This window comes from Cherax quadricarinatus, unplaced genomic scaffold (assembly GCF_038502225.1).
Source record: "Cherax quadricarinatus isolate ZL_2023a unplaced genomic scaffold, ASM3850222v1 Contig2700, whole genome shotgun sequence".
NCBI classification, from domain to species: domain Eukaryota; kingdom Metazoa; phylum Arthropoda; class Malacostraca; order Decapoda; family Parastacidae; genus Cherax; species Cherax quadricarinatus.
Window position 1 is genome coordinate 43,274 of NW_027197726.1, and position 12,443 is coordinate 55,716.

The window sequence follows — 12,443 nt, forward strand, 5'->3', positions numbered from 1 at the left end:
CTTCGAACTATAGACCAATAAGCCTAACCTCCATAGTGGGAAAATTTATGGAATCAATAATTGCCGAGGCAGTTCGTAGCCACCTTGAAAAGCATAAATTAATCAACGAATCTCAGCATGGTTTTACAAAGGGGCGTTCCTGCCTTACGAATTTATTAACTTTTTTCACTAAGGTATTTGAGGAGGTAGATCATGGTAATGAATATGATATTGTGTATATGGACTTCAGTAAGGCTTTTGACAGGGTCCCACATCAGAGACTATTGAGGAAAATTAAAGCACATGGAATAGGAGGAGAAATTTTTTCCTGGATAGAGGCATGGTTGACAAATAGGCAGCAGAGAGTTTGCATAAATGGGGAGAAATCAGAGTGGGGAAGTGTCACGAGCGGTGTTCCACAGGGGTCAGTGTTGGGCCCCCTGCTGTTCACAATCTACATAAACGACATAGATGAGGGCATAAAGAGCGACATCGGCAAGTTTGCCGATGACACCAAAATAGGCCGTCGAATTCATTCTGACGAGGACATTCGAGCACTCCAGGAAGATTTGAATAGAGTGATGCAGTGGTCGGAGAAGTGGCAGATGCAGTTTAATGTAGACAAATGCAAAGTTCTAAATGTTGGACAGGACAATAACCATGCCACATATAAACTAAATAATGTAGATCTTAATATTACGGATTGCGAAAAAGATTTAGGAGTTCTGGTTAGCAGTAATCTGAAACCAAGACAACAGTGCATAAGTGTTCGCAATAAAGCTAATAGAATCCTTGGCTTCATATCAAGAAGCATAAATAATAGGAGTCCTCAGGTTGTTCTTCAACTCTATACATCCTTGGTTAGGCCTCATTTAGATTATGCTGCACAGTTTTGGTCACCTTATTACAGAATGGATATAAATTCTCTGGAAAATGTACAAAGGAGGATGACAAAGTTGATCCCATGTATCAGAAACCTTCCCTATGAGGATAGACTAAGGGCCCTGAATCTGCACTCTCTAGAAAGACGTAGAATTAGGGGGATATGATTGAGGTGTATAAATGGAAGACAGGAATAAATAAAGGGGATGTAAATAGTGTGCTGAAAATATCTAGCCTAGACAGGACTCGCAGCAATGGTTTTAAGTTGGAAAAATTCAGATTCAGGAAGGATATAGGAAAGTACTGGTTTGGTAATAGAGTTGTGGATGAGTGGAACAAACTCCCAAGTACCGTTATAGAGGCCAGAACGTTGTGTAGCTTTAAAAATAGGTTGGATAAATACATGAGTGGATGTGGGTGGGTGTGAGTTAGACCTGATAGCTTGTGCTACCAGGTCGGTTGCCGTGTTCCTCCCTTAAGTCAATGTGACCTGACCTGACTAGGTTGGGTGCATTGGCTTAAGCCGGTAGGAGACTTGGACCTGCCTCGCATGGGCCAGTAGGCCTTCTGCAGTGTTCCTTCGTTCTTATGTTCTTATGTTCTTAAAATACCTTTTATCAGTTGACTTCTAGAGGAATCTAATGCAATGTTTGCAGCCTTCACAGAGACCCACACAAAAGATCACTTTGACAGTGAAATATGGATAAGTGGTTACAACCTTTTTAGATGCAACAGAAAAAACAGGCAACAAGGGGGGGTTGGCATGTATGTCAAAGAATCCCTTATCTACACGGAGTTGCTGAACACCACAAATGAGGTAGTTGAAGTTCTATCAATAAAGATCGAGAACCAAAACCTAGTTATTGTGGTTGTATACAAGCCACCAGGTGCAACCTCACAACAGTTCAAGGAACAGCTACTGAAAATTGATTACTGTTTGGAAAACCTTCCAGCTCCATCCCCAAACATCTTACTGCTTGGTGATTTCAACCTAAGGCATACAAAATGGAAGAATGTAGCAAATAATGTTATAGCTGAAACAACCCCCGGAGGTAGCGCAGATGAAAGGTCACACACACATGAGCTACTAAGTCTCTGCGAAAAACACACCTTAAGCCAGCAGATAGTGGAGCCAACAAGACTAGAAAACACACTTGACCTTATCTTCACAAATAATGAGGACCTGATAAGAGACATAAGAATATCAAAAACAACTAATTCCGATCACAACCTAATCGAAGTCCAGACGTACATGCATAGGGGTCCTGATCAGCAGAATGCATGTACCTGTGAAGGTGTCTTCACAAAATACAACTTCAACAACAAGAACATCAACTGGGACCAGGTAAACCATGTCCTAAACGAAACATGTTGGGAAGATGTCTTAAATGGCATGGATCCAAACCAGTGCCTTGAAAGGATCAACTTCCTGGCAGCCGAAGCATGTTCTAGGCATATTCCCCTAAGAAAGAAGAAGAGCAGGAGTAAACTGGAGAGAGAAAGACGCTCCCTCTACAGAAGACGACGAAGAGTCACTGAGCTCCTCAGGAGTGCTAGAATATCTGATACACGAAAGGAGGCGCTGACCAGGGAAGTGGAAACTATCGAACTTAAGTTAAATGACTCTTACAGGAACCAGGAGAGGCAGGAGGAGCTTAAAGCTATTAGTGAAATTGAAAGAAATTCTAAATATTTCTTTTCATATGCCAAAAACAAGGCAAATACCACATCTAGTATCGGGCCCTAACTCAGACAGGATGGGACTTACACAGATGACAACAAGGAAATGAGTGAAATATTGAAATCCCACTACGACTCTGTGTTTAGTGAACCACTAATCGGTCTGAGGATCGACGACCCAAATGATTTCTTCATGAATGAGCCTCAAAACTCCATAAATGTATGCCAGATTTCCGACATTACCCTAACTTCGATAGATTTCGAAAAAGCCATTGACAACATGCCTATGCACTCAGCCCCGGGCCCAGACTCATGGAACTCTGTTTTCATTAAGAACTGCAAGAAACCCCTCTCGCGTGCCCTAAGTACACTATGGAGGAGCTTGGACAAGAAATCACTCTCATGAGCCCTAAGTATGCTATGGAGAAGGAGCACAAACACAGGTGAGATTCCACAGTCACTTAAAACAACGGATATAGCCCCACTCCATAAAGGTGGCAGCAAAGCATTAGCTAAGAACTATAGACCAACAGCTCTGACGTCCCACATCATAAAAATCTTTGAAAGAGTGCTAAGAAGCAGAACTGCAAATCACCTGGATTCCCAAAATCTGCACAATCCAGGGCAACATGGGTTCAGGGCAGGTCGCTCCTGCCTCTCACAACTACTGGATCACTATGACATGGCCTTGGATGCACTGGAAGAAAATCAGAATGCCGATGTAATATACACAGACTTCGCAAAAGCATTTGACAAATGCGATCATGGCGTAATAGCCCATAAAATACGTGCTAAAGGAATAACTGGGAAAGTAGGGAGATGGATCTTCAACTTCCTAACAAATCGAACACAAAGAGTAGTGGTCAATAGAGTTAAATCGGAGGCTGCCAGAGTGAAGAGCTCTGTTCCACAAGGCACAGTACTCGCCCCCATCTTATTCCTTATCCTAATATCAGACATAGACAGAGATATACACCACAGCACCGTATCATCCTTTGCGGATGATACTAGGATCTGCATGAGGCTGTCATCTGCTGAGGACGCGGTTAACCTCCAAGAAGATATAAACAAAGTTTTCCAGTGGGCAACGGTAAACAATATGATGTTCAATGAGGACAAATTCCAATTATTCCGTTATGGAAAACTGGAGGAGATAATAACTAGAACAGAGTATACTACCGACTCCGGCCATACAATAGAGCGGAAAAATAATGTAAGGGACCTGGGAGTAGTAATGTCTGAGGATCTCACTTTCAAGGATCACAACAGTGCCACGATCGCACGTGCAAAGAAAATGATAGGATGGATAATGAGAACTTTCAAAACGAGAGATGCAAAGCCAATGATGATCCTTTTCAAATCACTTGTTCTCTCTAGGCTGGAATACTGCTGTACATTAACATCTCCATTCAAAGCAGGTGAAATCGCAGATCTAGAGAGTGTACAGAGATCCTTTACTACACGTACAAGTTGTGTCAAGCACCTTAACTACTGGGAAAGCTTGGAAGCACTTGACTTGTACTCGTTGGAATGCAGGAGGGAGAGATATATCATAATCTACACTTGGAAAACCTTGGAAGAAATGGTCCCAAATCTGCACACAGAAATCACTCCCCACGAAAGTAAAAGACTGGGCAGGCGATGCAAAATGCCCCCAATAAATAGTAGGGGCGCCATTGGTACACTAAGGGAAAACACCATAAGTGTCCGGGGCCCAAAACTGTTCAACAGCCTCCCATCAAGCATTAGGGGAATTGCCAATAAGCCCCTGGCTGCCTTCAAGAGAGAGCTGGACAGATACCTAAAGTCAGTGCCGGATCAGCCGGGCTGTGGCTCGTACGTTGGACTGCGTGCGGCCAGCAGTAACAGCCTAGTTGATCAGGCCCTGATCCATCGGGAGGCCTGGTCATGGACCGGACCGCGGGGGCGTTGATCCCCGGAATAACCTCCAGATAACCTCCAGGTATATGATGTTTAATAACGACAAATTCCAACTACTCCGTTATGGAAAACTGGAGGAAATAATAACTAGGACTGAATATACTACAAACTCTAATCACACAATAGAGTGGAAAAATAATGTGAAGGACCTGGATGTGGTAATGTCCGAAGACCTCATCTTTAAGGACCACAACAATGACACTATCACACCTGCCAGGAAACTGACATGATGGATAATGAGAACATTCAAGACAAGAGATGCTAAGCCAATGATGATCCTTTTTAAATCACTTGTTCTCTCTATGCTGGAAAACTGCTGTACATTAACATCCCCATTCAAGGCAGGTGAAATTGCAGTTCTAGAAGATGTACAGAGAACCTTTACTGCACGTTTAAGTTCCATCAAACACCTTAACTACTGGTAACCCCTGGAAGTACTTGACTTGTACTCACTGGAGCGCAGGCGAGAGAGATATATCATAACCTACACCTGGAAGATTCTGGAGGGACTGGTCCCTAACCTGCACACAGAAATCACTCCATACAAAAACAAAAGACTTGGCAGGCGATGTAACATACCCCCAGTGAAAAGTAGGGACGTCACTGGTACACTAAGAGAAAATGCAATAAGTGTCCGGGGCCCAAGACTGTTCAACAGCCTCCCACCAGCAATAAGGAGCATTACGGTAAGACCCCTGGTTGTCTTCAAGAGGGAGCTGGACAGATACCTAAAGTCGGTGCCGGATCAGCCGGGCTGAGGTTTGTACGTTGGATTGCGTGCGGCCAGCAGTAACAGCCTCGTTGATCAGGCCCTGATCCACAGGGAGGCCTGGTCGTGGACTGGACTGCGGGGGCGTTGATCCCCGGAATACCCTCCAGGTAGACTCACACCCCACTTAGCCGGGCATGGATGGACATAGAATTAAGGGAACCAATATTGGTCATATCGCGTACCCTCATTCCTTACATAGGGCGAATGAGTTAGCCAGTACTTGGGTTGCTGCATCAAGTTATGACGATCTTCCCAGCAGAAATTAATGGACAAGCATGTGCAGGCAGTCCGTTCCACTGCTTTATTGCTGTACAATAAAAGGTTTTTGAAGCCTCATCAATTACTGTGGCGACTACAAAGTTAGTAAGTTTATTCAAGTTAACGCAATACAGTTATGTAGATTATCATACATAACAGCATATGTGTAAAGAATCTAGGATAACCCAAAAAAGTCAGACAGAGTGACTTATTTCCACCTTTTGCTTCCCCTAGTACTATACTTGTTTTGGTTCCTAGCCCTGACAAACTTGGCAGCAAAATATTCTGGACTCTGCTTGAGTAATTTTATAAACGTGAGTTAACTCAATTGTTTTACCCTGTCTTCAACATTCAGCATATCCAGTTGTTGTAATTCGTCCTGGCTTGCATGCTCTCTTGGACCCAGGTCCAGGTCCAGGTCCAGGTCCAGGTCCAGGTCCAGGTCCAGGTCCAGGTCCAGGTCTAATCTCACCATTTTGTTCTGGGCGATTTATAGTCTATCTTTAAGTTTTTTAAGGCAGAAAACCATGAAGAGCAAAGAGTAATTTATATGGCATTGTATGAGAGCTAGACATAGGGTCCTGCGAGCCTCAGTAGGTAGACACTGTGCTTGTCTGTAGAGGAACTTTAGTCTGGCAGTCGTTTTCTACACTGTTCTCTAACAATTCTCCCGACTTCCTGGATCAAAGGAGATTCCCAGATATTTCACTGAAGATACTGAAGTTATGGATTCCCCATTACATTGGATATTAAACTTATTTACCCATTTCAGTTTATTTTTCGTGCCAAAAAGTGTGGCTTCCTTTTTCCCGAGGCGTAACAATCATTTGTTGTCTACTAACCATTTACTGCAGGACTCTAGTTCTAGTAACAGTAATAATAATCTTTATTTCTACAAGTACAACGTATACAGACCTGACATCCTGCTATACAGAAACACCTGGAGTTTACCTGGAGAGAGTTCCGGGAGTCAACGCCCCCGCGGCCCGGTCTGTGACCAGGCCTCCTGGTGGATCAGAGCCTGATCAACCAGGCTGTTGCTGTTGGCTGCACGCAAACCAACGTACGAGCCACAGCCCGGCTGATCAGGAACTGACTTTAGGTGCTTGTCCAGTGCCAGCTTGAAGACTGACAGGGGTCTGTTGGTAATCCCCCTTATGTGTGCTGGGAGGCAGTTGAAAAGTCTCGGGCCCCTGACACTTATTGTATGGTCTCTTAACGTGCTAGTGACACCCCTGCTTTTCATTGGGGGGATGGTGCATCGTCTGCCAAGTCTTTTGCTTTCGTAGTGAGTGATTTTCGTGTGCAAGTTCGGTACTAGTCCCTCTAGGATTTTCCAGGTGTATATAATCATGTATCTCTCCCTCCTGCGTTCCAGGGAATACAGGTTTAGGAACCTCAAGCGCTCCCAGTAATTGAGGTGTTTTATCTCCGTTATGCGTGCCGTGAAAGTTCTCTGTACATTTTCTAGGTCGGCAATTTCACCTGCCTTGAAAGGTGCTGTTAGTGTGCAGCAATATTCCAGCCTAGGTAGAACAAGTGACCTGAAGAGTGTCATCATGGGCTTGGCCTCCCTAGTTTTGAAGGTTCTCATTATCCATCCTGTCATTTTTCTAGCAGATGCGATTGATACAATGTTATGGTCCTTGAAGGTGAGATCCTCCGACATGATCACTCCCAGGTCTTTGACGTTGGTGTTTCGCTCTATTTTGTGGCCAGAATTTGTTTTGTACTCTGATGAAGATTTAATTTCCTCATGTTTACCATATCTGAGTAATTGAAATTTCTCATCGTTGAACTTCATATTGTTTTCTGCAGCCCACTGAAAGATTTGGTTGATGTCCGCCTGGAGCCTTGCAGTGTCTGCAATGGAAGACACTGTCATGCAGATTCGGGTGTCATCTGCTAAGGAAGACACGGTGCTGTGGCTGACATCCTTGTCTATGTCGGATATGAGGATGAGGAACAAGATGTTATGCAGAGCATTTCGGACAAATTAGGTAAATTTTGTTCTCAGGATGCGACCTATACCAGTCGACTAACACCCAGGTACCTATTTAACTGAATGGGGAACAGGGACAGCAGGTGTCTTAAGGAAACACGCCCTAATGTTTTCACCCTTACCGGGGATCGAACCGTGAACCTCTGTGTGAACTGAGTGCGCTGGCCATCGAGTTACAGGACACCTCAAAACCTTGCGGGTCTCTTCCTAACATTAACACAGCACTGTCGTCTACATACAACAGAGGCTTATACTTGCCAGTGATGGGAGTCAGTCACATAAACGGAAGCACAACTATGTAGTACCCACAGTCAGTGGTCAGGCATTAAACACATTTTATTGTACAGCAATAAAGGAGTGGAACAGACTACCTGCACATGTCAACAACTGTCATAGCACGAGCCAGGTCAAGAAAAGAGCCAAAAAGTACCTAATGAATGTAGCGACAGAAAGGGAGGAGGAGGATTTCTGGTATAGCTAACACATGTACCTATTACAGAAATAAGTAAGCTTTTATTTAAATAATGGCACACATGAATACAGTTACATAGATTATCATACATAGCAGCATATGTGTAGATTACGCAGGATAACCCAAAATAGAATGACTTAGTCCATTGGGGTCCTTGTAAAATTGAACTTGCGATGGCCGGGAATCGAACCCGGGTCAACTGCTTGGAAGGCAGCTATGCTCACCACTATACCACCATCGCTCTTCTTACACGCTGGACAAAATGACTTATTTCCATTGGGGTCCTAATGATAAGCATTAATTATATTAAAAGTTAAAAATAAGTAAGTATTTTAACTATGTTAAAAGTAGTTATAAGTAGTTATCTATCCTCTCTTTAATGTATATCTCCTTTTTAATGTTTAAATAATAAATTATCACAAGAACTCCAACGGAAATAAGTCACTTCGGCTGTTCTGTGCGAAGGGCGATGGTGGTATAGTGGTGAGCATAGCTGCCTTCCAAGCAGTTGACCCGGGTTCGATTCCCGGCCATCGCAAGTGTAATTTTACAAGGACCCCAATGGAAATAAGTCACTATTTTGGGTTATCCTGGGTAATCTACACATATGCCGCTATCTATAATAATTTATGTAATTGTATTTATGAGTACCTGTACGTCAATAAACTTAATTAAGGGACCCAAATTACTACCTTGGGGAACCCCACATGCCATCGGCAGGGGTTCTGATTCTGTGTTGTTGATCTTGATATTTTGTTTCCTGTTGCTTAGGTAGGACTTAAATCAGTCTACAGAACCTATGCCTACAGTTTGTGGTTTCTTACATAATATATTATGGCTGACTATCGAAGACCTTTTGCAAGTTTAAATTCACCATACCTATGAGATTCCTTAGCTATATTTAAGTTCTCAGGCAGTCCACCAGATTAATTAGGTGTCGGTCAAGTAAGGTCTGAAACCTGATTGGTAACTATGGAGAATGTTGTCATTAAAATACTTAACTACTTGAGAGTACACCACTTTCTCTAGAATTTTGGACATAACATTGAGTATTGAAGATAGGAGTAACTCTGGCCTCTTTGTATGATGTTTCTACAATGAATTATAATCAATACAACAATTCTTGTGATGACGCCACACTTAGTGAATTTAAGTTTTTTTTTCTGATTTTGTGTGTGTGTGTGTGTGTGTGTGTGTGTGTGTGTGTGTGTGTGTGTGTGTGTGTGTGTGTGTGTGTGTGTGTGTGTGTTTTGTTCCCTAATATATTAAAATCACTGTCATCGTTGCAAAGTGGATGGAGGTATGGCTGACCAGGTCACCAGGAGAAGCCAGAAGTGACGATGAGGGCATCACAGGTGGTCCGTGGTCTGTGGCCTGGTAAGCAAAGCTCTCACTTAACACGTTGAGTGTCCATGGTTCGATCCTGGGCAAGAGTGTAAATATTGGGTGATTCCTTACATTTGTTGTCACGTTCACCTAGCAAGCAAATAGGTACCTGGGTGAGATAAGAAAGGGTTATGATTTTTATTTCTACAAGCACAAGGTACATAGGCCTAGCTGACATCAATGACATACTGCTGTATAGAAAGCCGCTTGTAATGCAGAGCATTTCCTGCAAATTAGGTCAGTTTTGTCCCAGGATGCGACCCACACCAGTCCATTAACACCCAGGTACCCATTTTATACTGATGGGTGAACACAGCAGGTGTCTTATGGAAACAAGTCCGTAATGTTGTCCAGCCTTACCGGAGGAGATTCGAACTCCGGACCTCAGTGTGTGAGCTGAGTACACTAGCAATCGAGCTACGGGACCCGGGAATTAAGACAGTCCTTTATGACGCATTTACTTCCTTGGGTTATCTTTGGTGGTTAACCTTCCAGGGTTAAAAATCTTATCTCTTCTCATATAACAGAATAAAGTATGTCACTCAAGGCGCTATGAAATATTGTATATTTAGGCTACTATTGACCATTTTAGTTATTTATATATCACACGTCTTCCAAAATTATATTAGACATATGATAAATAACATACAAACATAATACAGACTCCTAGATGAATAAAAACTGACATAATGTGAGAGTTGTCGGCGGCTGAGCGGTACAGTAGTGTACCCTTAACATTATAATTTTACACTCTCTCTCTGGTCAATTAATATCATAGAAAATGGCTATTGATGGCTAACTGTAGAACACTACTTTTGTATGCCAAGACTCATAAATAGCCCGATTTTCTAAAAAAAAAAAAAAAAAAAAAAATGTACTCAGCTGCGTATACCTCGATATCTCGGAAGTTATTGACCTATTTATTGAAAAAGCTCCATTATTAATGAAAGATCTGGAAGAATTTTCACAACAAGCAATCATTCCACTGTGTCCACTTTAGGTTAATAATCAAAACTGTAATTATTCTTTATCAAACTTATTAAACCCATATATCATCGACTAACAGAATATTCAATTCTCATGTATTCATTGTAACTCACCTAATGACCATATGTACAAAATTACCTCACTGTTCTTGCCTTATTAATCTTAAAGGACCCCAATGGAAATAAGTCACTCTGACTTTTTTGGGTTATCCCAGGTTCTCTACACATATGCTGCTATGTATGATAATTCTATGTAACTGTATTTGTGTATACCTGAATAAACTTACTTACTTACTTACTAAGTTTGTCTAAGTTTGCCCGAAATGCTCAGCATATAAAGGGGCTCATGGCATGTACACTCAGTTATTATAATTCTTTGCACAATATAGTTGTGATAAATGGTTTGAAAACCGACAAGTTGAGGATTAAGACACTTGTGCAACACATGGGAATCACGATGTCTTGTATCTCCATCGCTAGCGCACTCAGCTCACACACTGAAGTCCGGAGATCGAATCTCCTCCGGTACGGCTGGAAAACCTTAGGGACGTGTCCCTGCTCACAAATCACCATAAAATGGGGTACCTGTGGGTCGCATCCTGGGACAAAACTGACCTAATTTGCCCTAAATTTTCAGCATAGCAAGCGGCTTTCTGTACAGTAGTATGTCAAAAACAATATACTCAGATCACAACATAATTGAGGTTCAGACATGTATGCGTGGAGCCCCAGACCGACAAAATGAGACTAGTCACGAGGGAGCATTCACCAAATTCAACTTCAATAACAAAAACAAAGTGGGACCAAGTAAACCAAGTCCTAACCGATATAAGCTGGGAAGATATACTAAGCAACACAGACCCCAACTTATGCCTAGAACAGATTAACTCGGTGGCACTCGATGTATGCACAAGGCTTATTCCTCTAAGAAAAAGGAGGAGTAGATGTAAAATAGAAAGAGACAGGCGCTCCCTTTACAGGCGACGGAAAAGAATAACTGAGCGGCTAAAAGAGGTCAATATATCTGAAATGCGTAGGGAGACACTGGTCAGAGAAATAGCAAGCATCGAACTTAAGCTAAAAGAATCCTTTAAGAGTCAGGAATCGCGGAAAGAACTAAAAGCCATAAATGAAATCGAAAGAAACCCAAAGTATTTCTTCTCCTATGCCAAATCAAAATCGAGAACAACGTCCAGTATTGGGCCCCTACTTAAACAAGATGGGTCCTACACAGATGACAGCAAGGAAATGAGTGAGCTACTCAAGTCCCAATATGACTCAGTTTTTAGCAATCCGCTAACCAGACTGAGAGTCGAAGATCAAAATGAATTTTTTATGAGAGAGCCACAAAATTTGATTAACACAAGCCTATCCGATGTTATCCTGACGCCAAATGACTTCGAACAGGCGATAAATGACATGCCCATGCACTCTGCCCCAGGGCCAGACTCATGGAACTCTGTGTTCATCAAGAACTGCAAGAAGCCCCTATCACGAGCCTTTTCCATCCTATGGAGAGGGAGCATGGACACGGGGGTCGTCCCTCAGTTACTAAAAACAACAGACATAGCCCCACTCCACAAAGGGGGCAGTAAAGCAACAGCAAAGAACTACAGACCAATAGCACTAACATCCCATATCATAAAAATCTTTGAAAGGGTCCTAAGAAGCAAGATCACCACCCATCTAGAAACCCATCAGTTACAAAACCCAGGGCAACATGGGTTTAGAACAGGTCGCTCCTGTCTGTCTCAACTATTGGATCACTACGACAAGGTCCTAAATGCACTAGAAGACAAAAAGAATGCAGATGTAATATATACAGACTTTGCAAAAGCCTTCGACAAGTGTGACCATGGCGTAATAGCGCACAAAATGCGTGCTAAAGGAATAACAGGAAAAGTCAGTCGATGGATCTATAATTTCCTCACTAACAGAACACAGAGAGTAGTCGTCAACAGAGTAAAGTCCGAGGCAGCTACGGTGAAAAGCTCTGTTCCACAAGGCACAGTACTAGCTCCCATCTTGTTCCTCATCCTCATATACGACATAGACAAGGATGTCAGCCACAGCACCGTGTCTTCC

The 12,443-nt window shown here is 42.6% G+C and overlaps 2 non-coding genes across 2 annotated transcripts; one reads left to right on the forward strand and one right to left on the reverse strand.

Moving 5' to 3' along the window:
- Nucleotides 1–8,155: 8,155 nt before the first annotated feature.
- TRNAG-UCC (transfer RNA glycine (anticodon UCC)) lies at nucleotides 8,156–8,227 on the reverse strand. The gene has a single exon. It is a non-coding gene; the product is annotated as a tRNA-Gly (tRNA).
- Nucleotides 8,228–8,452: 225 nt separating this feature from the next.
- On the forward strand, nucleotides 8,453–8,524 carry TRNAG-UCC (transfer RNA glycine (anticodon UCC)). Its single transcript has one exon. It is a non-coding gene; the product is annotated as a tRNA-Gly (tRNA).
- The last annotated feature ends 3,919 nt before the right edge of the window (nucleotides 8,525–12,443 follow it).